Source organism: Eulemur rufifrons, chromosome 1 (assembly GCF_041146395.1).
Source record: "Eulemur rufifrons isolate Redbay chromosome 1, OSU_ERuf_1, whole genome shotgun sequence".
NCBI lineage: Eukaryota > Metazoa > Chordata > Mammalia > Primates > Lemuridae > Eulemur > Eulemur rufifrons.
The window spans coordinates 18,094,063-18,120,789 of record NC_090983.1 but is presented as its reverse complement, the minus strand read 5'-3'; the positions used below and the strand labels follow the sequence as shown (position 1 = coordinate 18,120,789).

The 26,727-nt window shown below is 51.9% G+C and overlaps 1 protein-coding gene across 3 annotated transcripts in view; it reads right to left on the bottom strand.

The window, feature by feature from the left end:
- Positions 1 to 26,098, bottom strand: part of TNS1 (tensin 1) — a 167,018-nt gene extending 140,920 nt beyond the window's left edge. For 2 of the 3 annotated variants that reach the window (XM_069480934.1, XM_069480923.1), the window contains exon 1: positions 26,074 to 26,097. The gene's annotated coding sequence lies outside the window, so the exon portion shown is untranslated. Of the gene's footprint in view, positions 1 to 26,073 lie in introns of all 3 variants that reach the window. The other variant, XM_069480915.1, reaches the window with a different exon arrangement.
- Positions 26,099 to 26,727: the final 629 nt, after the last annotated feature.

Below are 26,727 nucleotides of genomic sequence, written 5' to 3'. Positions count from 1 at the left end.
AGCAGCAGCAGCAAGTGGGCCTGCTAGACCACACCACGCACAGCACAGGGCTCTCCTTCCCCAGCCCAGGCCCTCAGAGTTCATTTCTGACACCAGAGGTGGCTCCCACCATGGCCAGAAACCTGCTTCCTGGGGCCCCTGGCTCTGCTTCAGAGGACAAATCCCCTCAAAACTTTATTCTACAATTCCCCTCTCTCATACACACACACAATCACTCCCAATCTCCCACAGCGGTGTCCTCCCAAGCTGGATGTCCCCAGCTCTTTCAGTTTCTAGATCCTTCTACGCACCAGTGCTCAGTGGTTGTTTCGTGGGTTCTGATGCTTTTCCACCGGCCCCCCGTTCCCTCATTCATTCCACAAGTGCTTTCTGACCCCGCGGTGGGTCAGGCCCCGTGCGGCCCTGTGGGCAGCCCACGAACAGAGCCAGACGGAGCCCCCGCCCTCAAGCAGCACTTGATCTAGAAGAGGGAGACACTAAAGAAACAAAAACACAAATATGCAACACGAAAATTGTTGCACGATCCGAAGGGAAGGACCCGATGGCTAGAGGGAGGGATTGTTTGGACCCCAACAGCTGACGTGCACCCAGCGCGTGCCAGGCCCTGGCGCGGACCCGCTACTTGCATTGGCCCATTTCCCCCTCCCACAGCCTGGGAGTCGGCGTTGTTCTAACCCTGCTGTGTACAGCTGCGGGGCTCAGACGTGAGAGGTGAAGCCACTTGCCCAAAGTCAATGATAACAAGGCAGCAATAAGCAGTGGTGACAGGACTGGATCCCTGAGTCGGTGCTGTCGATGGCTGTGCCATATTATCCCTAAGGGGTTTGGAGCAAGCTCGTTAAGACCCAGTTCCCAAACAAATAACCCCCCCCTCAACTCATACACACACACACACACATGCACGTGGCAGCGGCTGCCTGTCCAGTGCGTGGGCAGCGGCCCGCCCTGGCAGTGACCCGGACACCACACTGTGCTTCTGTCCATCTACCCCAACACAGCATTGGCTTCACCAAGAGGGCAGTCCCAGACTCCAGACTCTCAGATTGTTCTCCCATATGGACGACTGGGATGTCACCTTCAGACATTTATCCCTTACCCTGGGGGCCCTCTAGGTGGCTGCGGGGACCATCCAAAACAATGTGAATGGGGCTGGTGACCACCCCCTCCCATCAGGGCTTGCTTGAGACAAGCTCCTGGTCTCACCAGTGGGACCAGGGTTGGGGCAAGAAGGTCCCCAAACTCTGGGAAACAATCACCCCAGCCTCTCCCCAAGGCCACCAATCATGGCTCACAAAAACGTTGATGAGAATGAATTTAGAGTCCATCGGTCCGATCCTCTCCTTGAAATGATGTGGAAAGTGAGGCCCAGGGAGGACAGGAAGGGAGTCCCAGGGCCACCATAGAGGGGAACACAATGGAACCAGCCAGTGCTCAGGGCCCCGCATCACTCCAGCCCCAGGAGAGGAGGAGCTGGCCCGACCCACCTGGGATGGAAGCAGGAGCCTCACCTTGGCCCCCAGAGTCCATTAGGAGGGAAAGAGCCGCTCGGGCTATGGGTGGGGAGGGACCCACAGGGCCGCAACGAAGGAGGCCTGGGCTCCAGGGGCGACACGGCCCTGCCCTGCACGGGACTCCCGGGCAGAGGCTGGGAGGGAAGGGTGAGAGGGTGAGGGGCCACAGCGGGAGCCCATCCCTCCGGGTGCTCCTCGGCGGGTACCCACAGGGGACTGTTTTCTTGGAACATTGTGTTCAGGCTGTGAGTCTTGGCTCAAGCCATCTACCCTGGCGAATCTCCAGCTGCCTGTTTAATAATGTACAGCTAATCGGCCATTAACTGCAGATTAAAAATAAAAAAAGTTTGGTTGCTGTTTTTGTTGGTGGTGGTTTTTTGGTTTTTTCTTCTGAGTACGTGAAAAACAAGTCTTCTCCGGCCGGCGTCCAGGGCAATCACAGCCCGCCGCGGCGGGGGGATCCTGGGAGACCCCGCCTGCCTGTGCACTCCCCACCCTCGGAGCCCGGGTGCCACAGTGCCCACCCCACCTCCACACTCCTGGTGACACCTGAGTCTGCTGCCCTAGGGGAGCCACACGGTGGCCTAGGAGGGCCGAGACAGAGGATGTGGGATGTGCTGCAGGGCAGGCGGGGGCAGAGGGAGCCCAGCTCTCAACGGGCCCAGTGCTTCCTAGGAATTCCGCTCCTGCCTGCCAGGGTCGGGAGCAGAATGTGCAGCTGGCCTAGCCCGGCCGGTGTGAGAGCTAAGTCAAGAGCCAAGTAGTCAAGCCCTCCTGGCCCAGACTGGGTGAGGGAGCCAGGACACTGGGCCTGTCCCTGTTGGCTCCCTCTCCTGGGCTTCTGCTCTGTTTTCCATGTAAGAGCCAGGACTTGCAGTCAGATGAAGGGAGCTCCGAGCAGGAGACCCAGGAGAGCTGCTAGGCCCAGGAGGGGGACATGGGTCCTGGGAGAAGATGCACGGTGGATAGGAAGGTCTTGCCAGACTCTCCTTGTCTCTCCGGCCTGGCGAGGCACTGCCACCCCAGACGTGTGAGCAAGGCAGTGCAGCATGGTGGCAGGAGTGACGAGGAGCCAGGGGGCTGTGCTCTTGTGGCTCTGCCTGGTTCCCTGGTGACCCTGGGCCAGTCTCGTGCCCTCCCTGGGCCTCCATTGCTATGCCACGAACAGATGAGATGGGGGTCCCCCATCCTTCCAGGGCAACTCAGCAAGAAAGGGACTGCCAGGAGGGGTCCGTGAAGATGGACCACAACCATGAAGATGGTGATGGCGATGATGACGATACGTTATCGTTTGTGGAATGTTCTAGGCACTGTATACTGCTTATTTCTCCCAGTAACTCTAACTAGGCAGGAACTGTTATTATCACCGTGATACGGATAGAAAACTGAGACTTGGAGAGGTTCAGTCACTTGTCCAAGGTTACGAGGCTGGAGAGTGACAGAGGCAGAACTTGGACTCAGGCGTCTGACCTCGGGCTCTTTACCATGCTGCCTGAGAGGCTCCAGTCCAGGGCAGCGGCCCAGAGCCCACTGCCAGGAGTCCCGGCAGCACTTCCTGCCTCCCTGTACATCTGTGCCTGCTGTCCCCTCCTGCCACCTAGCCTCCCCTCTCACCTGGACGGGGTAGTCAGCCTCCCCTCAGTCCTTTCCTTCCCCCTCAGCCCCCACTCCCTAGTCCCCCTGGGGCTTCCGACTGCACCCCAGGGCAGGAGCACACACAGACACAGCCACACAACCATGCACACTCACACACCCACACACACACACTTGTGCATGCATGCACAGGTACCCACGCACCACACAGCACAGGTACTCAAACTCACGCACACACGTCCGCACACACACAGGCAAGGAAACCTTTGCACACGCACTCCTATGCATAAGGCCCCAGAGCTCCACACTGACAGACACTTGCCCCCGCACAGGCACATGCCCACACACACACACGTACACAGCATCCACAGACACACAGATCCACGTACACACTCACACACACACACACAGATCCACGTACACACTCACACACACACACACAGATCCACGTACACACTCACACACACACACACAGATCCACGTACACACACACACACGTACACAGCATCCACAGACACACACAGATCCACATACACACACACACACACACACACACACACGCAGGCACTTTCGTGAGCTCCCTCCATGGGCGGTGGAGCACAGGCACCCATGGGCTGTCTGGGCAGGCAGGGCTGGACAGGTGTCCGCCATGCCCCCTGGGTGGTATTCCAAAGGCTAATAATACCACAGCACATTCCTGGCCCGAGATAAGTGGCCCCGAGCATCCTGGCACATTCCAGCCTCGGCGTCTCACCCCTGTGGATTCCACACGCGCAGCGCCGTCCTGCAGGAACCGCAGAGGCTAGCCCTGCCCACACGAGCGCCTTGGCCTGGGGCTGGCCACTCGCCCTGCTGTTCTGCTTCCCCCTGTCCAGGGCCTCCAGGGCCACATGTGCCTCAGTTTCCCCCAGAGACACCATGCACACCCGTGGCCTGTCCCTCCGAGCTGCCGCAGGCAGCAGGTTCTCAGTGCCTGGGCAGACCCTGGGTGGTGGGAGCTCACTGAGGTGTGTCAAGTACCTTATCGCATTGTTATTGCAGCCACATGACAGGTGAGGGACTGAGGCTCACTGAGATGGGATGGCCAGGAAGTAAGAGACCCAGCACGTGAACCCAGGTCTTCCACCTCCTCAGCCAGGGCTCCTTCCGTGGCCTCGGACAATCATCCCTCCCACCGGCTCTGGGGGTCACATATCCTCAGTACCCCTCTCGGGAAAAGCTGGGGTTCATTACAGGCCCAGGAACAGGGGACTCTTGGTAACAGGCACACACACAAACGAGCGATACCCCACAAAGTGTCAGGCATTTGGGGGACGTTCTGGGGCCTCTGCAGCTACCTGAAGCTGGGAGGGGGCCCTGGAGCAGGGGACAGAAGGACGTGAGGCCTCCAAGCCCGAGTCACGGAGGGCTCTGGAGGAAACCTAGGAGCTGCCAAGATAAAGGAGCAGGGACTTGGGGAGCCAGACAGGCCTCTGGGGTGACACGGACACACAGAGTCCTGAGGGGCACAGACCTGGGGTGGGGGGGTAGTAACAGGGACACAGAAAAGTCAGACAGGAAAGAGAAAGAGCAAAGATATTAAGACAAGGGCGGGGATCTGAAATACCCAAGGGAATGTGGTGACAGGGAGGGAATGGAGACGTGGGAGCTGGAAAGTTCTGTGGGATCCTGGCGACCCCAGGGAGCAGCCCCCACTTCAATCTCCTTCCCCGCTGTGGCCCCACCGATATCCTAGGGCTGCACACACACCCCTAAGTCTTAAACGTCCCTCTGGGCACCTCAGTCACTGAGGTCCAGAGCTGGCCTGGGCTCTTCTCAAAGGAGAACGCCGCGGCCCATCCCGAAAGGTCCCCTGGATCTCGGAGAGAGAGCTGGGAAGAGGACCCAAGACCCTCACTGCCTCAGAAAGCAACCAGAGCTGCCAGCACAACTGAGGCGTGAGGCCTCCTAAGCACAAGAAGGAGAGGACGGAAGCGACCCAGGGACTCTGGGGTGTGACTTTCCCAGCCCCAAGGAGACAGGATCAGGGAGGGTCGGAGCAGCATCCCGAAGCTTGAGAGCCCTACCAGGCTCGGGGAGGGCAGGACCTTGGCTGGCAATGAAAGCACAGCCAGAGGCATGGGGAGCAGGGCCACGGCGGGGGGTGCAGCTGAAAGAGGGGTGTGCTCCCACGAGGCCACACCCTGGCTGGCCCGCACCCAGCCCAGTAAGGCAGCTGTGCTTCCCAGAACCCGGTGACCCCACAGCCAGCCCTTTCTAAGCAAGCCAGGCAGCCTTACAAGGACATCTCAGGGGAATTTATGGGATGGGGCAGCCGGGAGGCGGCCGGGAGCTGTCCCTCCCTGAGCAACTTCACCCCAAGGTGCCACCCTCCTCCCACCGCCTCTCCCTCTCGGCACACACTCCCAGCCCCTTCCTGGGGACACGGCGGTGGACTGGCAGGCCGAGGCTGAAGATGGGAGGGGGCCGGATACTGGGCTCCCAATTTCACCAGCTGGGAGCCTGGAGGGAAGGCAGAGGGGGGAGAGAGGGACAGAAACTGTGAAATGAGACCCACCAGAAAGAGTGAGCGTGCATCACCAGCTGATGGGTGAAAAAACGAGGTGAAGCTGTATGTCGACGACACGTGATTACTACAGAAACAGACAGAGGCTAGATAGAGCCTGGTTTCCAAGTTCATCCGCCTGATTCAAACAAACAACCATAACAAGACGTGTTTGAGACAATCAGAGAAAACTGAACACAGGACGGGCTAGTAGCTGACCTAAGAAATTATTACTAAGTATGTTAACCGTGATAATGGTATTATGGTAATGTTAAAATAAAAAGTCCTTATCTGTTAATGATACATACTGAAGTATTTAAAGTGAAATGATATAATGTCTGGGATTTGCTTTAAAAACACTCTAGCAAATAAAAAAAAAAAAAAAGAAGGGGAGGAGGAGTGAGGGGGAACAGAAGAAACAAAAACAGCAAAAGCGGACGGTTGTTGAAGCAGCAGTGGGTACAGGGGAGTTCGTATACTGTTCTTGCTGCTTCTGTGCAGCTCTAAAACCTCCCGGAATAAAGAACTGATGCGCACACAAACATGGAGGGAGGAGAAGTTCACCTGACCCCACATTTCCTCAAGTGTGATAAGCAAGATGTTGGAAACACGGCTCAACAATTTTAATATTTATGTATTCAGAAAAAATAAAAAATATATCATTGTAGATCAACCCCATAAATTCTGTCACTTAGAATGAATAAAAGGTTTTTTAAAAAGCAAGCTGTTTCCTTAAAAAACAGCGTGAGCAATAGCATAGGACGGTGACAATGACAGGTCCGACAGGAAGGGAGCCCACACCTGATGCACCTGGCAGGCCGGCAGCCAGGCCGGCAGGGGCAGAGGCCCGTGGACAGCTGAGGCGTGGAAGACTTGGAAAAGAAGGCAAGAATGATGCCACCCGCGAGAGGGAAAGGAGGGAGAGAAAGGCGGGAGGGCCTGGGCTGCATGACAGGTTTGAGGAACCTGGACACTCATCACACAGAACAGGGAAGGAAGGGAAGACAGCAGCATGCTGAATGGAGGTTAGACCAGGAGAGGAACCAGAAGGTAGGAATGGAAGGCAGTGAGCCTCAGTCAAAATTTCACAACATCTCACTTCTGTGCTTTGGGCTGGAGTTGTACCAACTCAGTATGGGCGTGTAGGTTATTCACACCTCCTGGGAGTTTTCGTCAGTAATCTGAATGTGTTTGATTGATAAAATGGGGAAATGAGTGTAATTTCTCAAAATGTGAGGTGCACAGAGCAAACAGTAATAAAAGGGTCCATTCATTGTCCGTCAGAGCCTGAAACAGGGGCCAGGGGCTAGGCCAGCACCCTGCAAAGGCTGCCTGCTCGCCCGGGTTCCAACCTCACACCTCTAGGAAACTGCGCATGGAAGGATGAGGGACACAGAACTTCTGCAAAGCCCTCAGCACCCAGGAGATCCCACACCACCCTCCCTGGCAGGGAGCCCCAGGCCCCTAAATGAGTCTTGCCTCCCATTCGTGCGTCTTCTCTCAGGACCGGGGTCCCATGTCCTGGGTTGAGACAGGCTGCAGGGAATCAAGTGCTGCGCCATGTGGGGAGGGGACACTGGGACATGGACAGCATGGGCGGCTGGCTTCGCCCCTTGCTCAGCGGTGGGTGCAGGGCACGCAGCTTGACCTCTCTGAGCCTCAGGTTCCCCCTCCTCCCCACCTGACCCTCTCTGTTCCTGCTAAACTGGAATAGTAATAGCAGCTTCATCATGAAGCTGTTTTGAGAATTTTTTGACACAACCCACGTAAAGTGCTTAGCATGGAACCTGGTGCCTAATTGCTCAGTAAATCATAACTACTATTCTTCTTATTACTCCCATTATTATTATTATGGACAATCCCATCCGAGACCCACACTCAGGCCTACAGCGCTGAAGGTTCTGAGCAGACTGGACGGACGGAAGTGGCAGGGTGGGCAGCAGCCAATGGACACGAGGGGGAGACGGACGCCCCCGAGGGTGGAAGGCAAGAGGGGCAATTGGGAGCTGGGGCCTTGGCCTCTCCAGGAATGCGGCCCGAGGCTGGGCGGGTGGGGGCGAGGGGAGATGCCTGGCCGCTGAGGTCAGGCCCTATTCGGAGCTGGCAGGGTGTTTATCATCGGCCTCACGTGCGCAGAGAGATGGGAAGGCGGCGGGGGAGGAGAAGCCACCGCAGAGAGCCTGGAGGAGCACTGTGGAGGGCACCACTGCGTGGCCCCTCACGCAGCCCTGCTCTAGGGTCCTGGGAGACCCCCAGTCCCTCCTCCAACTCACCTCGTGAGTGGTGGGCAGGAGGAGTGCCAGCTTCACACAAAGGTGCCCCCCACTCATCACCCCAGCCGGGAACAGTGTCCACCCCACAACGTACACCATTTGCAAAGCTCTTCACAGCAACCCAGCAAGCAGGGTATGATTTGCATTCTCTCCATCTTACAGATGAGGAAACTGAGGCCAGAGCTGGTCCAGCTTGCTGTCCAAGGATGCTCACTGACACTAGTCCCATCTCCTGGTCCCTGCTGCGGGGGAAGCAGGCAGCCTTTCCAGGGGGCTAGCCTAGCCCCTCTGTCTTCAGACCTGTTTCAGGCTCTGATGGACAATGAATGGACCTTTTTATTACTGATGTACCTGTGAACCTCACATTTTGAGAAATTACACTCATTTCCCCATTTTATCAATCAAACACATTCAGACTACTAACTAGAGCTCCCAAGAGGCATGAATAACCTACATTCCCATACTGGGTTGGTAAAATTCCAGCTGGGCTCCCAGGGGTAGATGCAGGGGACGGGGCGTGAGAACAGATGTGGTCTTAAGCAGGCATGAGCAGCCCTCACTGTTTTCCCCAGGTCTGTGCAGGGCAGGCAGGACCCCAGGACGGGACTCCAGGGCCAGGCCACTCAGTTCCCCATCTGCTCCCCCAGACACACCCCACTGTGCAGGAAGGCTCAGGCCTCCCCTGCCCGACACAATCATTTCTATCCTTGAGATCCCAGTGAAGGGGGTCCAGCTGCTCCTTCAGTGCCTGGGCCCTTCCTGGCTCACCACCACCAGAAGGCACCTCCTTAAGACAAACCCAGTCCCCTGTAGCTGTGATTTCAACCTGTTTCTTCCCAGGTTGTCCGCTGGGAAGACCAAGACAATCACCTGGTTACCCTTACTGATTGTCTGCTACCAGCTCCCCTACTGAAGCTCAAACCAACCTAGACCTTGGTTTCCTCTCATGGAAAGACCAAGGACAGCTGACACACAGGGAGGTGGCAGGATGCCCAGGCCCCGCCGTAAGAGAGGACTTTAGGATACATTTAGGGTTTTCTTCTTGCATGAAGGCCTCTTTCTCCCTAGCTTCCACATCCCCTTCCCAAATCCTAGGAAAGCCTGGCCTCTTCCAGTCCTTTTCCCCAGGAGCTTACAGAACTTCAGGGAGCTCTGCCCAATTAGGGAGCCTTGCTCCATGGCTTTGGCCCCCTCCCTGGTTCAAACCCCAGAAGTTCTCCTGTATCTCTAATATTCCCCACCGCCATCTCAGGATATGTCTCCCTCCCTCTCTCACACACACATACACAAACACACACACGCACACACACACACACCCTGTAGCCGCAATTCCTGCCTGTGCTCTGTGGTTAACCCACTTTGGTCTCTCTGATTACCCTCTTCCAAACTGATCGGACTAGAAAGGGGAACTGCTGTGGCCAACACCACCTTAGCCTCTCCCGGAAGGGAAGGGCATCCCAGGTCCCCAGAAGGAACGAAAACTACAGGCTGTCCCTTCCAAGTACCTAAAGCCACAACCTGTGGAGTGGCATTCCCACTCTGGCTTCAAACGCAGGCATTTAAAATCCTTCTGAACACCACCCCCAGACCCCAGAACAAAGACTCTCCCACTTTACAAATGAAAGGAGGGATTTGCCCAAATTCTGACAGAGGGCAGGAATCAAAGGTCAAATCCTACATCAGCCTAACAGAGCCTCTATACTCTGCACCCAACCCCCCTGCTGACACAGGAAATGACTTTTCATGTTTCCTAGAGACTAACTATTGGTGGGTGTAATGGTTGGCTCTGTGTCACCTTGACCAGGCTATAGCACCCAGTAATTTAATCAAACACACATCAAGGTGTTGTGTGGAGTTTTTCTGTAGCTGTGGTTAACATCCACGGTCAATGACAAGCAAAGGCGATCACCCTCCACAGTGTGGGTGGGCATCACCTAACCGGTTGAAGGAAGGCCTTCCGAGCAAAAACAGAGACAGGCATCCTGGAGAAGAAATTGGCCTCAAGCACCCGCAGCATCAACCCCCACCTGAGTTCCCAGCCCGCCGGCCTGCACTAAACATTTCACATTCGCCAGGCCCCCGTGAGCCAAGTCCTTCCAATAAATCTCTTAATATATATATATACATCCTATGGGCTCTATTTCTCCAGAGAGCCCTGACTGCCAGAGACAGCAGACAGGACAGGTCAAGAACCACGGTCCTACCAAAGCAAGGCGCTCCAGGCTAATGTGACCAAAGGGAAAAAGGACCGCATTGGATTCTAACCCACAGAATGAAGCAAACGTCTAGGTGTCCACACTGACGTAGATAAATAACTGGATAAATAAATAAGGATAAGGGGCACTTCTTTACAGTAAAATTCCAATTACTAAATGTAGAAGGAATGACGGAAACAGAAAATCAAACAGACCCAGACTGAGAGATGTTCTTCCAAATAACTGAGCAGCACTCTTCAAAAGTGCCAAAGTCATGAGAAACAAAGAAGGATGGAGAAACCGTCCCAGATAGGAGGAGACTCGGGAGACTTGGGACTGAACGCACCGTGGGCTCCCGGACTGGACCCCAGGTCAGGAGAAGGGCAGCAGTGGGGAAACTGGCCACATTCTACCACAGCCTGCAGATTATGCACAGCGTCCGATCAAGGTGAAGGCCCTGGTTTCAACAACTCTGCGTGGTTATATAAGCTGCCAACATGAGGACTTGGGTGAAAGGTATATGCAAACTTTCTGTACTATTTTTGCAAAGTTTCTATAAGTTTCATCATCTCAAAATAAAAAGTATATATAAAAAAAAAAAAAAAAAAGAAACTTGGGTTCCTAAGGAAGACACAGGTCAGGGTCAGAACAGGAGCCAGAGGACAGTTAAAGAATTAGGTCCTTGGTAGGAAGAGGGGTTTGTCCTGAAAAGGTGCCAGATGCCCCAGGGAACGAGACAAGGGATGCTCGACCAAGAGGGCGGAGAAGGAAGAGTGCAGACTGCCCTGGCCCAGGGAGAAGTGGCACAGTTACTCCAGCTCTGGCTCATCACCTGGGGACAGCCAGACTCAGCATCTGACAACAAAAGCCCGAGGCCACCACCACAACCACAGCTGTCACCCATCACTGGCCCCCACAGCGCACCAGGAGGTAAAAAGCACTCTCTCCATGCCTAGCTCATTTAACCCTCGTCACACCCTGCAGTCCCCAGGTTACAGATGATGGAACTGAGAACCAGGGCACTTCAGAAAACAGTCCAAAGCCCCTCAGCTGTAAGGAAGTGGAGGGGAGGAAGGGGGGCCCAGGAAACAAATCAGCTCTGACTCCCAAACCCCCAAATCTTAGAACAAAAGAGACCTCGACTGCCTCCAGTCCAACCTTCCTCCTCACAGCACAAGACAGCTGCTGTGAGCTCACCACCTCACAAGACAACCCAGGCCAGTGGAGACAGTTCCAACTGTCTTCCCTGGAGGTTCAGGAGGCCTCAGTAAAGCGGAACATGACAAGCCAGCTGCACTGACTTCCTCCACCCAATCCAACTGCAGCCTCTGTCCTGAGACTCCATTGGCAGGGGAGTGACGATGATAATTGCTGGTATTTGTCTCTTGCTCTAAGCACTTTGCATGCATTAATGCATTTAATTCTCACAATCATCTCATGAGGCAGAGGCTGTTTATGACTTTTATAGATCAAGGACTCAAGTCACAAACAAGCTACGCAACTTGCCCAATGTCAGAGACAGATAATCAGTGGTGAAGAGGAAAAGTCAGGCTTGGGGGTCAGCTCAGACTCTCTCCTCAAGCCTCTTCCTAAGTGTGGGTTCGAGTCCCTGGTCCTGGTCCCACCCCACACTGGCCTGTGTGAGCACCCTGCTCTGCCGTCTGGGCCGGCTTCCTCCACTGTGCCCCAGCGATTATATTAATACCTGTCTGGTAGTGTTGCTGTGAGGATTAGATTAAATAGATCTTGTATCTGCAAGGATATAGGAGCTTTGGAAGCTGTGCACTGATGTGGAATCCAAGACAGTGTGAGTCCCCGCAGAGGACCGGGCACCGGGGCTCTCCTGCTGCTCCTCCAACCACATGTGACCCACAAGTGACCTTCCTCCCCTGCTTCCTCAAACAGAACCCGGTCTGAACCCAGACACCTCTGGACGCCCTCGCTTGGGTGCCCCAGGCCAGTGCCAGAGGAAACAGGCCAGGGGATTAATCTGTGACTTGCTCTGTACTCCGTTGCGCTCCGGGACACACACACCCCTCTCCTCCTAATGGCCCCCTGCTAACATGCCCCCTGCCTGCCCACTGTGGGGGACAGTTGGCCAGATCACTCATCAGCCAGGGGCCAGAACCCCCAGAAGGAGGGATCACAGGCCTCATATGTTCTGGGTGGGGCGGAGCAGGGAGAAAGAACTGCCCGGGGAGGACACAAGGCCAGCGGGTAGCCGCAGGCAGAGCAGCAAAGGGGACAGGGTATGGGGGCCTGGGCCTTGGTCATTCTGCAGAGCTGCCCCAGCCTGCCAGCTGGAGGATTTCTGGGGCACTTAGCTGTTTGTTATTTCTGGGGCACTTAGCTCTTTATTATCCTGGACCTCAGAATAATAGAACAAGAGTTATCTATTGAGCAAGAGCCTATCACATGCCAGGATTTTACCTCCGTTTTCTCTAATCCGCACACCAACCTTGCAAGGTCAGCATGATATTACAAGATATCAATGCCACCATTTTTACACAGCTGGGGAGACCCAATTTTGGAGGGCAAGTGACTTGCCTGGCATAACACAGCTCAGGTCAAAAGCAGAGTCAGGATCCACCCGAGCCAGAGGCCAGAGCAGCTCCAGCTCCACCAGGCCACTGCTCACGTTACCCGGGCTCTGGAAGTGGGGCTAGGTCAGTGGCTTGGGAGGCTCAGAGGGCAAGAGGCTGAGTCTTGGCCTCCAGGAGAGCCCAGCAGGAGAGAATTCTGGGTTCACGGACAGCATCTCGGGCCTTCCCTCTGCACCGGCAAGCTCTCTCGGCCAAAGGTGGTGCCCCAGCAGGCAGGGCTGCAACTCCCTGCTGCCAGGCTCACCGTGCTCTGGGAGGGGGAGGCCCACCAGCAAAGGCCTCACTCTCCCTGTTTAGCCAGCTCCAGCGGGCACAGCACACCTCTATGCTGAAACGTAGAAGCAGCCAGGGAGGCTGGCGTGGACCAGGGGCCCCCTCCCACCCCACCGACAGGGCTCCTAACCTGCACTGGCCACTCTGTCCTCTGCCTCTCACCACAGACCCAGCCCTCCCTAGATCCCTCACAGGCTTCATGGAACTTTCCTGGACTCTCGTGGCCTTCGTTCCCTCCAGCATATTTTACCACAAGCCCTGTTCCACCAGGACCCCAGGATTTTCCTCTGCTTCCTCCCTCTCAATTCTCCATCTTCCATTTGCCCTCCTCTCTACTCTGGGTTCCCACCCTCCCCCTCTCGAGCTCCTGCAGTCTCTCAAATGCAGCAAACGCTTGTGTGATGTTTACACAGCCCCTGAGTCAGAAATGCTGAAAAATATGAGACCTTTTGGGAGCTACATTCCAGGAAAATGAGAAGCCAGTCACATCTCAGTGTCATTTTCTCCCCCAGCCCTGCCCTGCCCTGCCAGCGGGGAGCAGGGTGTGCATGGTGTGTGTGACAGACACACTTCAGGCCTACTCATTAGCCCTCAAACATTTGTCCTATACTCTAGGACCTCACAGAGAACTTTAGGAAGATGGGGCAGGGAGCAAGGTTTTGCAAATTTTTATAAAGCAGAGAAGAAATAGCTTCCCACCCAAGACCCGCCTCATCCTTGACTCCCACCCCAGGCAAAGCCAAAGCCAGGAGCACCCACAGACCAGAAGAAGCAGCAACCTCCTTGGGGCCTGTGTCCAGCAGAGGTAATCAGGAGTTTCCAGGGGCAAACTACGTGCTGTCAGGGGACCCCAGCATCAGAATCACTGGTGATATTAGAGGATAATGCAGATCCTTAGGTCCAACCCCAAACCCACTGAGCCAAACTTGAGTGGGCAGGAATATGCTTAACAGGCTCACTAGGCTATGCTGAGACCTGCTGACAGTGAACAGTGTAAGGGGACAGTGACCCTCTTCTGCTTAGTGACAATGAAGTCAGAAAATGATGATGGGGTCTCAGCCTTGGAGGACAGGGGCCAAAGTGGAGCAGGAGAGGTCCCCTGCTATAGTGAAATCCATCAGGCTTTGGAGCTAGACACTCAGACCTGAGCTGGAACCCCACTCCACTGCCCGCTAGCCACGTGACTGGAGCAAGGTTGCACCTCCATGGCCTCATTCGACAGTGTGGCCAATCACATTGTTCTGGTGTTTCAAGAGTTAAATGACACGTGTGTCAAGTAACCACCATGCAAAGGACACAATAAATAGTGACTATCAGCAAAGCTATTACAATGAAAAACCCTGTAATAGGAAGGAAATAGTAAGGTCTTTGAAAAAGTCAAAAAATTGATGAACCTTTAGCTAGACTGACCAAGAAAAAAGAAAGAATACTCAAATTACTAGAATCAGAAATGAAAGAGGGGACATTACTACTGGATTTACAGAAACAAAAAGAACTGGGAAGTAATACTATGACTAAATTAGATAACTAAGATAAAATGGACAAATTCCCAGAAAGATTCAAGTTGCCAAAACTGACTCAAGAAGATAAAATAAATCCAAATAGGCCTATAAAAAATAAACAGATTGATTTAGCAATCAAAAAACTATCCACAAAGAAAAGCCCAGGCCCAGATGGCTTCACAGGTGAATTCCACCAAACACTTAAAGAAGAATCAAAATCAGTTCTTCAAAAACTCTTGCCAAAAGTAGAAGAGAAATAAGCACTTCCCGATTCATTCTATGAGGCCAAAACCAGAAAAAGACATTACATGAAAAAGAAAACCACAGACCAATATTTCTTATGAATATAAATGCAAAAATCCTCAACAAAATACTAGCAAAGTGAATTCAGAAACATACAATAATAAGAATGATACACCTTGATCAATGGATGTATCCCAGGAATGCAAGGTTGTTGTCATATCTGAAAATCAACTGATGTAATATGCTCTATCAATAGAATAAAAAAAACAGAAACCACACAGTCATCTTTAAAAGAATTTGATAAAATCAGCACCATTGTCATGATTTAAAAAGCACTCCACAAGCAAGGAATAGAGAAAAAACTTCCTCACGCTGATCGAGGGCATCATCATGGTTGGTGGTGAAAGGTTGGATGGTGCCCCCCTAAGATCAGGACTAAGACAGAGATTCCTCCTCCTGACGCTTACAGCCCACATTGACTGGAGGTTCTAGGCAGGACAATCAGGCCAAAAAAAATGAGATAAAAAGCATCCAGGTTGGAAAGGAAGAAGTAAAACTATTCACAGATGACATCATCTTGTATGTAGAAGACCTTAAGGAATCCATCAAAAAATTATTATTACAGAACTAACAAATGAGTTCACCAAGGTCTCAGGACAGATCATCAATATACAAAAATCAATTATATTTCTATACACTGGCAATGAATAATCTGAAAATAAAATTAAGAAAACACTCCCATTTTAAATAGCATCAAAATGTAAGATAATACACTTAACAAAAAAACACAAAACTTATTCTATGAAAACTACAAAATATTGTTGAAAGAGAGTAAAGGAGATACAAATAAATGGAAAGAAATCTCATGCTCGTGAGAAGACTCAGTGTTCTTAAGAAGGAAATAAATACTCCCCAAACTGACCTACAGATTCAACACAAGGCCTATCAGAATCCCAGCTGGCTTCTTTGTAGAAATTGACAGGCTGATCCTAAAATTCCCTCAAGGGACCCAGAAAAGTAAAAACAACCTTGAAAAAGAACCAAGCCGGAGGACTTGTACTTTCCAATTTTGAAACTTACTACAAAACAACAGTAATCAAAATAGCGTGGTACTGGTATAAGGACAGACATATCGGTCCACGGAATAGAACTGAGTGTCCAAAATAAATCCTTACATCTATGGTCAACTGATTTTTGACAAGGGTACCAAGACCATTCAGTGGAGAAAGAACAGTCTTTTCAACAAATGGTGCTGGAACAACTGGACGACCACATACAAAAGACAACATTTACCTTACTACCTCACACCATGTGTAAAAATAAATTCAAAATGGAAGAAAGACCTAAATGTAAGAGCCAGAACTATAAAACTCTCAAAAGAAAACATAGGGGAGAAAACTTCATGACCTGGGATTTGGCAATGAATTCTTCTATAGATATGACACCAAAAGCACAAGACTATAAAGAAAAAACAGATAAATTGGACTGCATCAAGATTTGAAATTTTGTGCTTCAAAGCAAAACAGCAAGCCACGGAATGAAAAAAAATATTTCAAATCATATATTTGATAAGGGATTTAGATCCTGAACATATAAACAACTCTTATAACTCAATAATAAAAGACAATCCTATTTTTTTAAATGGGCAAAGGAATCTGAATAGACATTTCTCCAAAGAAGATATACAAAAGACCAATAAGCACAGAAACAGACACTCAAGATCATTAGTCATTGGGGAAATCAAATCAAAACCACAATGAGATACCACTAGGATGGCTGTAATCAAAAAATCAGATAATAACAAGTGTTGACAAGGACGTGGAGAAATTGGAACCTCCGTGTGTTGCTGGTGAGAATGTAAAATGGTGCAGCTATTATGGGTTGAATTGTTTCCCTCAAAAACATATGTTGAAGTCCTCACCCCCAGTACCTCAGAATGTGACCTTATTTGAAATAAGGACTTTACGGACGTAAGCAAGCTAAAATGAGGTCATTAGGGCTGGCCCCAATCCAATGTGATGTGTCCTTATAAAAATCTGGACACAGACACAGACACAGAGGGAGATGACGTGAAGGCACAGGAGAACACCATCTGCAGACGGATTAGAGCAATGCGTCCACGAGCCAACAGACCCTAAAGATGGGAAGATGGCCTGCAAACCACTAAAAGGCAGGAAGAGGCAAGAAAGGATCCCCTGCTGGGATGTAGAGAGCATGGCCCTGCTGCACCTTGACTTTGGACTTCTAGCCTCCAGAACTGTGAGAAAATGAGGTTCTGTTGTGTTAATTCACCAAGTTTATGGTACTTTCTTAGGGCAGCCCTAGAATACTAATATAAGCTATTTTGTAAAAGAGTCCTGCAGTTCCTCAAAAAGTTAAACATAGAATTACCATATGACCCTACAACTCCACTCCTAAGTATCTACACCCAAGAGAAATGAAAACATAGGTCCACACAAAAACCTGTGCAGGAATACTCGTGGCAGCATCAGCCATAATAGCCAAAAAGTGGAAACAACCCCAAAGCCTCCCAACCGATGAATGGATTAAGAAAACGTGCTATGCTCATACAGTGGGATATTACTCTGCCATTAAACAGAATGAAGCTACAATACAGATGTGCCTTGCAAACATAATACCAAGTGAAAAAAGCCAGTCATGAAGACCATATATGTAAAATCTCCAGAATCAGCAAATATACCAGGACAGAAAGGTTAGGGCTTGCTTGGGCCTGAGGCGAGAGAGAGAGAGAGAGAGAGAGAGATATTGAGAGGTGCTAGCTAAAGAGCACAGAGTTGCTTTCCAAGGTGATGAAAATGTTCTAAAATTGACTGTGGCGATGGTCACACAACTCTGTGAATATACAAAAAATCGTTGAATTGTACACTTTAAATAGGTTTTTGTATGGTATGTGAATTATGCCCCAATAAAGTTGTTACCAAAAAAAAAAAAAAAAAAAGTCAAGGAAGCCCTCAGCCCCAGAAAGCACTGTGATTTAAAGTTCCTGGTGGCCGGGCGCGGTGGCTCACGCCTATAATCCTAGCACTTTGGGAGGCCGAGGCGGGAGGATTGCTCGAGGTCAGGGGTTCGAGACCAGCCTGAGCAAGAGCAAGACCTGTCTCTACTAAACATAGAAAGAAATTATCTGGCCAACTAAAATATATATATAGAAAAAATTAGCCGGACATGGTGGCGCATGCCTGTAGTCCCAGCTACTCGGGAGGCTGAGGCAGAAAGATTGCTTGAGTCCAGGAGTTTGAGGTTGCTGTGAGCTAGGCTGACGCCACGGCACTCACTCTAGCCTGGGCAACAGAGTGAGACTCTTTCTCAAAAAAAATAAAAAAATTAAAAAAAAAAATAAAGTTCCTGGCATTGTGCCCGGTTCTGACCAAAAGAACAAGGCCAGAGACCGATCTCCAGAAGCTATAGACCAGCGGTCCTCAAATGTGGCTTGCAAAGGAGACGCATGTGGGAAGTTTTATTTAAATAAACCCTATTAAGATATAATGTACATACAATAAAATGCATCTCTTTTAAGACAGAGCTCAAGGTGCATACACCTGGAAAACTACCACGATGGAGACAGAGACCATTTCCGTCCCCCCAAGAAAGTTCCTGCATGCCCCTTTGGCCACCACCCCCAATTCCAGGTAACTACTAATCTGCTCTTGGTCACTAGGGTTTCACCTTTTCTAGATTTTTGTAAAAATGCAATCATCCAGCACGTGCTCTTTGGTGTCTGGCTTCTTTCATTGAGCACAATGTTTGTGAGATCCATCGCACTGTTGTGCATGACAATAGTTCATTCCTTTGTGTTGCTGAGTAATGTCCCACTGTATTATGACATTGAAATTTCTTTATCCATTCACCTGTTGTTAATTATTTGGGTTCTTTCCAATTTGGGGCTATTGTGAATAAAGCTGCTATGAATATTTGTTTGCAGCCTTTTTGTAGACATGCTTTTACTTCTCTTGAGCAAATACCTTTGGACTGGAACAGCTGGGTTGTACGGCACGTGTGTGCTGGACTGTATAAGAAATGGCCAAACTGTCTCCAGAGTGGTTATACTATTTTACATTCCCACCACTGGTTACCACTTTTAAAAATCCCAATGCCCAGTTCATACCCCAAACTAATTAAATCAGGATTTCCAGGGTAAAGGACCCAGGCATCAGGCTTTTTAAAGCACCCAAGTGATTCTAATTTGCAGACAAACTCTCAAACCACTGCTAGAGGTCACAGGTGCCATGAGACAGGCAAACCAGCAAACGACATACCATATTCGCCTACATAATTCCCCTCACTTTTCCTTGATAGTGGAGAGAGAGAAGAGAAGGGAAAACACATACAAGTATCTAGTCTTGACACGACCACCCTCAGCAAACTTTGTTGGTCTCTCAGATTTTCTCCATCTTTTATGAAATAGGAGAAGGCAGGAGGAACAAAAAATAATAAATAGTAGCAACTTTTTGACCACTTAATTTTGAGCTTACCATTTTAACTAGGTTACCATTCCCAGTGCTCATCCAAACTCTACAAGACAGCTCCTACTGGAATCACCGTGTTACAGATGAGGAAACCGGGGCTCAGAGAGGTTCAGTGATTTGCCTGAGGTCACAGAGCCAGTTATTGGTGTGGCTGGGATTTGAACTCAAAAGTCTGATTTCCATGGCCAAAGATCCTAAACATTCCACTAGGCTCAGGGCCATCAACAAGTCCTGAGGCCATGAACCTCCTCCCACCCAGCAATTCCTGGCAGCAGGAGAACACAAGCCACCAACCCAACTGTTAAGGAAGGCTGCAGGTGTGTTTACGGGAGACTAGCGGGGAAAGGTGATGTGCCATGTGACTGAAAGGTGGGGGTTAATTACGGGATTTCCTTTCCTTTCAAGCTTAAAGGATGAGATTTAAGCACTTTTGGTACAGGGGAGGAGACCCGCCTCTTCCCTCCACCCCAGCTGGTACTTGCGACAGGGAAGTGCCAGCGCCTGGGAAGTGGGCAGAGGAGAGCCAGGGAAGGGAGCCGGGGGCGAGGAAGAGCCGCCCAGGCTGAGCCCGGTGAGCTGCCTGCCCTGCAGCTGCCTGGCCCTTTCATTCCACTCTCGTCTGACCTGGAGCGGACACAGCGCAGCTGGCTGGAAGGAGCCGCCGTTGTCAGCTGGAACTGCTATTTCAAAACAAGGGGCAAATGAGGGGTGAGGAAAGCATTTCTCAAAAATGTACCCGAGTATTAGGGGAAACTGGGTGCCTGCCACTCAGGAACTCTCTGTACTGTCTTTGCAACTTTTCTGTACATCTGAAACTACTCTAAAATTAAAAGTTTACTTAAAGTAACAAACATGTAAGTAAGAGGTACCTGGAGGTTGCAGAGTCATTTAGCGGGGATAAAGGAGAAGAGCAAAACAGAGGAAAATCTCTATGTATACACACACACACACACACACACACACTCACGCACGGCGCATGTGCTAAGATAGAAGCGGAAGACAAATCCTGGGCCATTCATTTTCAATCCTCAACAGGAGAGAAACAACTGGGGACAGATAAGGACCCCAGTGAGGGGTGAGGGTGGGAACCAAGGGAGGCTGAGGATTTGCTTCCTCCAGGAGATGTAGGGGACAGGTGGAGAGGGGGGTTTCCATGAACTTCAGTGAGATTCCAGTACCTGAACCAGGCTCTCCTCTCTAGCGCCGTCTCGCTGGCTCATGCTAGTTCTCTCCTCCCTTCCCACCTGCTCCCCACCCATTTATCCCAGGGCAGCACCAGGATCACACAGAAGGCCCCTGTGCCAAGGTGCCACTAGCCAAGCTGGCTACCCTCACCAGCCTCAGTGTTGGATGTGTAAAACGGGGCCACCACGTGCCTTGCCCACCTCACAGAACTGCAAAGATGAGTGAAAATGCTTGTGGATTACAAAGTTCTGTGTAGACAAAGGTGATTACGTGTTCACAGCAGGTCTGTTCCTAAGCTGGAAAGAGCCCAAACGGCAATCAGCAGTGGAATGGATAAATGAATTGTGGTTACTGCACATAATGGAATACAACATAGCAATAAAAAAGAATGAGCCACTGCAACCCGCAAAAACACGGATGAGCCTTCCAGACAAATGTTGAGTGAAATAAGCCAGACACAAAAGCAAACATACTGTGTGATTCAATTTATATGAATTTCAACAACAGGCAAAACCAATCTCTGATGATACTAGGAAGGATAGCAATTACCTTTGGGGAATATCGACTTGGAGGGTAGCGTAAGGGCTGCTTCTGGGCTGCTGGGAATGTTCTAGATCTTCACCTGGATCATGTATATGTACGAGTTTATCAAGATGTACATTTGGGTTTTGAATGCTTGGCAGTGTGTGAGTTATACCCCAATTAGACGAAGGGATATGACTAGGATTATTTGGGTTGGAGTGCCCTCTGCGTCAGGTGGCAGGAAGGCTTTTTGGAGGGGAATTAAAAAGCGATTTTGCTGCTGCTTCTTTCCTGCTCTCATCTACCCCCTCAGCCTCTCCCTAAATAGGAAGCGTTTATTTCTTGACATTCCTTTATTCCACCTTTCTATTTCCTTAGTGGCACCCCTACTATGGGCCAGGCAGTATTCTGAAAGCTGGGTGCAATCTTGCTCTCAGCTTTGCTTTGTGCAATCAACACATAGGTAACGTCAACCATGCGGCCCTCCTCCACCAGCACGGACGTCCTTCTCTCAGACAGGACAGCCAAGCGGCAAAGAGCTGGGCACAGGGCATCTGGCCTCCTTCCCAGGCTTCACCTGTCACTCCAAGAAAGGAGAAAGGTGCCTACTACATACCCATGTGCATTTAATCCCCAACAACTATGGTCCCCAACCCCGGGCCGTGGACCAGTACTGGTCTGTGGCCTGTTAGGAACTGGGCCACACAGCAGGAGGTGAGTGGCAGGCAAGCATGAGAAGCTTCCTCTGTATTTACAGCCACTCTCCATCACTCGAATCACTGCATAAGCTCTGCCCCCTGTCAGATCAGCGGTGGCATTAGATTCACATAGGAGCAGGAACCCGACTGTAAACTGCGCATGCGAGGGATCTAGGTTGTGTGCTCCTTATGAGACTCTAATGCCTGACGATCTGAGGTGGAGCTGGGGTGGTGATGCTGGGGAGCACTGGGGAGCAGCTGCAAATACAGATCATCATTAGCAGAGAGGTTTGACTGCACAATAAATGTAATGCACTTGAATCATCCCCAAACTATTCCCCCCACCCCTAGTCCACGGAAAAAAATTGTCTTCCATAAAAGCAGTTCCTGGTGCCAAAAAGGTTGGGAACCACTGCTCTACAACCCCGCTCATGTAGCTGAAAGGCAGCAGGGGTAGAGTTCAAACCCAGGTGTGTCTGATTCCCATATCCCTGCCCTTCCCACCGCTCCCATGGCTTCCCAGCAGCCAGGTCAGCACCACCTGTCTCTGGGCCTCTGTGCTAGTCAGCCTCCAAGATGGTCCCATTAATTCTTGCCTCCTGGTATTCAATTCCTTTTGTAGGCTCTGCTATATTGACTACAGCTGACCTGCAAAACCAACAGGATATTGTAGAAATAACAGTGTGTCTCCGAAGACTAGGATATAAAAGATATTGTGGCTTCTGCTTTGCTTTCACTTGATTCACTCACTTTGGAGAAACCAGCCACCATATTGTGAAGACACTCAAGCAGCCCTGTGGAGAGGTCCATGTGGCAAGAAACTGAGGCCACCTGCCAACAGTCAGCCCCAACTTGCTAGCCACATGGCAGAACTACCTTGGAAGAGGATCCTCCAGCCCCAGTCAGGCCTTGAGAAGACAGCAACCCCTTCAGGGCCCCTGGCCAGAACCAGCCAGCCAAGCCACTCCCAAAGTCTTGACCCCCCCCCCAAAACATTTATTATCATGAGATAATAAACGTTTGCTGTTGCTTTAACCTACTACATTTTAGGGTCATTTGTTACATCATACCACTATGTATAAACAACACAGCTCCTGTCCGAGAAAGGGCTTCACGCTGCAGGATCAGTCTGAAGGAGGCATGTTAAGGCATTAAGAACCAGCCACTTACTGAGGGGCGGCCAGAGCAGGCCAAACTGGAGAGGATTAACATCAGCAAGAAACCCCCAGTGTGTGGGAGAAGAACAGTGAAAAAGAGACAAGCATAGCACTAGTGCTAGAGCCGGGTTTCCTAGAAATTTCTCACACACTTCATCCATCTCAGTAAGTAAAACCACGTGTACCCAGTTGCTCTGGCCAAAACCTGGGAGTCATCCTTGAGCCCGTTCTCTCCCTCTCTTGCCCAGCATCTGATCCATCAACAAGGCTCTGGCTCTCCACAGAATGCATCCCAGACCCGGCCCCTCCTCACTGCCTTTTCCGCGAGCACCATGGGCTAAGCCGCCAGCCTTTCTCACGTGGGCAGCATCAGCAGCCTCTTGGCCCATGTCCTGGCTCCTACCCTGGTCTCTGCTCAAGGCCAGAGTGGCCTTCTCAAAGTGGAAATAGATCAGGTCTCTCAGGCCCAACTCTCTAGCGCTCACTCTAGCAGCATGGCCCTTCTTTCAAGCATGACAAGCTCCCCTTGCCTCAGGGCCTTTGCATGTGCTCTTTCCCCTCCTTCACGTCCCATATCACATCATTTGGGTCCCACCTCTCACACTTCCTCTGAGGACTCTTCCGGGGCTACACCAGCTGAATCCCTCTCTAACCCAGCACTCTCGTTCATTTCTTTCATAACCAGTTTGCCCACCATGTGCCTCTCTCCCCTCTTAAAATGTAAGTCCCATGAGGGCAAAGGCCTTCTCTATCCTGTTCACTCAGAATAGCGTCTGGCCCATGGAAACGGCTTAATACATATTCATGTGATGAAGGCCACCTAGAAGCAGGGGATGGGCGAGATGACTTCCAAGTTGATCTGGCTATAAGATTCAGAACGCAGAGCTCTGCCGTGGCTCTGGGGTTCCTGTTGCCCTTCTCAGCAGGAGGAAAAGGCAAGGCAGTAGTAAAAGCTGTGGTTTCTGGGACAGACTCACCAGCTGGGTGGAGCACTCACCACCAGTGGGTCCCGTTTCCTACAGAGGAAAATGCTACACAAAGCCCATCTGTCTGTCTGGCCCCTGCCCTGCCAGTCCACCCTCTCCCCTCTTGGCGGGCCTCCGTGGCTGGGCAGCGCAGGACTTCTGCGTCCTGGTGCATTCTGAGCCCCCAGCATACGTGAGACTTGTCAGGCAGGCTACATCCCCCAAAAGTCATGTTTATCATCCCCTGTCTCCAAGCAGGAGGCTGCTGCACAACAAGGGGCCACCTTCTGTCACATCCTTCTGGGCCTCTCCGGGCCACCCAGGCCCCCTACTCAGGCCCTTCATTGCCAGGATGTTCTTCCCCCCATCCTCTCTAAACGTATCCCGCTGCTGCCAAGAGATGGGAAGCAAAAGGAGGAAGGCAGGTGAGGATCAAGAAGTGTCTGTCAGGAGGCAGAGAGGGACAAATAGAAGGCAGCATAAAGGCCAGAGACCTTGGGGACGTCACTCCACCTTGTGGTGCCTCAATCTCCTCATCTGTAAAACAGCGTGATCTTTTGGCCAATGTTTTATGCTCTTGTGGATTTAAAAGAATAAAATCTGTTAATGCACACAAAATGCTTTCTAAGGCCTAAAGTGCTGTACAGACACGTTCAAATGTTCACTGCTATTAAGAGAAACGGGCACAGAAACGGGTGGCTGGAAGTGGGGTAGACTGAGGAGGAGCAAGAAAACTGGCAGGTTCTGGGGTTAAGGGTGGGGAAACTCTGCTCCAGATAAGCAGAAGGAGGAGGGAGAAGCAGAAGCCCACTCTCCACCCAGGGAAGAGAAGGCCGAGGGAGCCGGGAAAGCAAAAGACAACAGAAGGGGCAGAAAACACCACACAGATGCACCTACTGCAAGCCAGACCCTCTGCACCTCTGCTAGGTGAGCACTTCCAGCTGGAGTCTACAGGTGGGGAGATGCCCTCCAGCAAGGTGTGGGGACCCAAGGCTTAAGCAAGGGCTCCTAAGAGGAAGAGGATTCCGCCCAGAACTGCCTGATCCATCACCTCAGCACCCCTGCCCCAAGGTAACACTTGGCCCTTGGTGCTCGCAGTTGACAATCACCAATCACAATGTTTTTGAGCACATAGTGGGTGCCAGGCACTGGGCTGGGCACCTCACACACACTGTCTCATCTACTCCTCATAACGACCTTATGAGGCAGGCTTCTTAGTCCCATCTCCCTGAGGATGAAACAGAGGCTCAGAGAGGTGCATGGCTTGCCCAAGGCCACCCAGCCATTAGGGAGCAGAGCGAGCGTGAGATGCTCATTGAATGCTCCTTTTGGAAGCATCTTCCTTCCACTTTCCATTCACTGAACTCTTTCCTGAAAGGTCAAGGGTGAACAGCAAAAATAGAGGGTGAAAGGGCAGGGAGGGACCAGCAAAAATGGGAGAAGGTGCAGACACTGGCTGCAAGGAAAAGGTAAGGAAAGGCATTTCCACCTCCAGGCAGAGCCGAGCCCACTGGACAGAAAAATTTCCTTCCCAAACTCATAATCCATCCTGGAGTCGCCCCAAGTTTTCCAAGAAGCTGCCCTAACACTCTGGGTCCAGGCCTGAGAGAATGCAGCAGGGGCTGCCAGCCTGGCCAACCAGGACCCCGCAATCCCTCAGTCTTTGTGCCTCAGTTTCCCTCTCCCACCAAGCCTAGACAGGAAACACTGAGGGGGAAACTGAGGACCAAAAGGGAACCTGATCTATGAAGGGGGATGGGACAGTGTCTGAGAGGGTTCCAGACCCATCAGGATCCTGACCTCAGGCCTCATTCCTCACCACAACCCCACTGTCCCCACTTACCCCTTCTCCCGCCCTCAGGGTCCTGCAGCTGTGGACACAGTTTTTCTAGGCTGGCGGAATAGGGCCAACTGGAGTTCTGCGTGGCCCACGGGATAATTGAAATGTATCCCTCTACCCATACCCCCCACTGTCCATTGAGAACTAGGAGAAACACCTTCAAAGCCCCCCCTGCTCCTCCTGCCCCCTCCCAAGAGCTGGGTCCCCGCCGGCCACCTACAGTAGCCGCCCCCTCGGCGCGCCGCGCCCCCCACCCATCCCCCTCGCTCCCCATGGCGCCCCGCCCCTCCCCTGCCCTGGGCCTTCGCCTTCACCTTGACCTGCGCCCGCTCCCAGGCCCCGGCGCTTTGCATAAACAAAGAGAGGAGGAGGGACGACCCGGGCGCCGCCCCCGCCCCGCCGGCGCCCCAGCTCCACTCTGGGATCCCAAACCAGGCCTGTCCCGAGTCCTCCAGGGACCCGCCAGCCCGCGGCCCCTTACCTTGGCCTGGCATTTCCGATGACAGGAGAAGCTGCAGACTGCAAGAGGGCGAGACACAGAAAGAAAGTTTTAGCCGCGAGGTATGAAATGGAAACTCCGCGAAATCTCCTCCCACCCCCGCCCGCAATCCGCGCTCGGGAGGGAAGGAGGGACGGAGGGAAGGAGGGACGGAGGGAGGGAGGGGGCGGAGGGGAGCGGCTGCCGCGGCTCCCCAGGGCCTGCGGAGCTGGAGCGCCCGGGACTGCGGACCCGCGGGCGGAGAGGCACCGACCCCCAGCGCCAGAGCCTTTCTGGGGCGCGGGAGGGTGGGGAGAGAAGGGGAGTGGTTCCCCCAGTGCACTCCTGCCATGGGCAGAGGTAGCCCGGACCCAGGCCCCACGCCAGCCCCGCCAGGAATAAGGGGGCCCGTCTCCCCCTGCACACACACCACGCAGGCAGACAACACCGGCCGAACAGATCACACTCACTCCCCCACCCCACAGACACAGGCCCAATTCAGGGTTCCGGAGAGGGCCCACGCGCACACGTACACACTTATGCCCAAACACACACACTCACCCAGAACCACTCCCACCCATAGACACAGCCTCACACATGCTCATGCCAAGGAGACCCCCTGACCCAGACCACCAAAACACACACAGTTTCATGGGA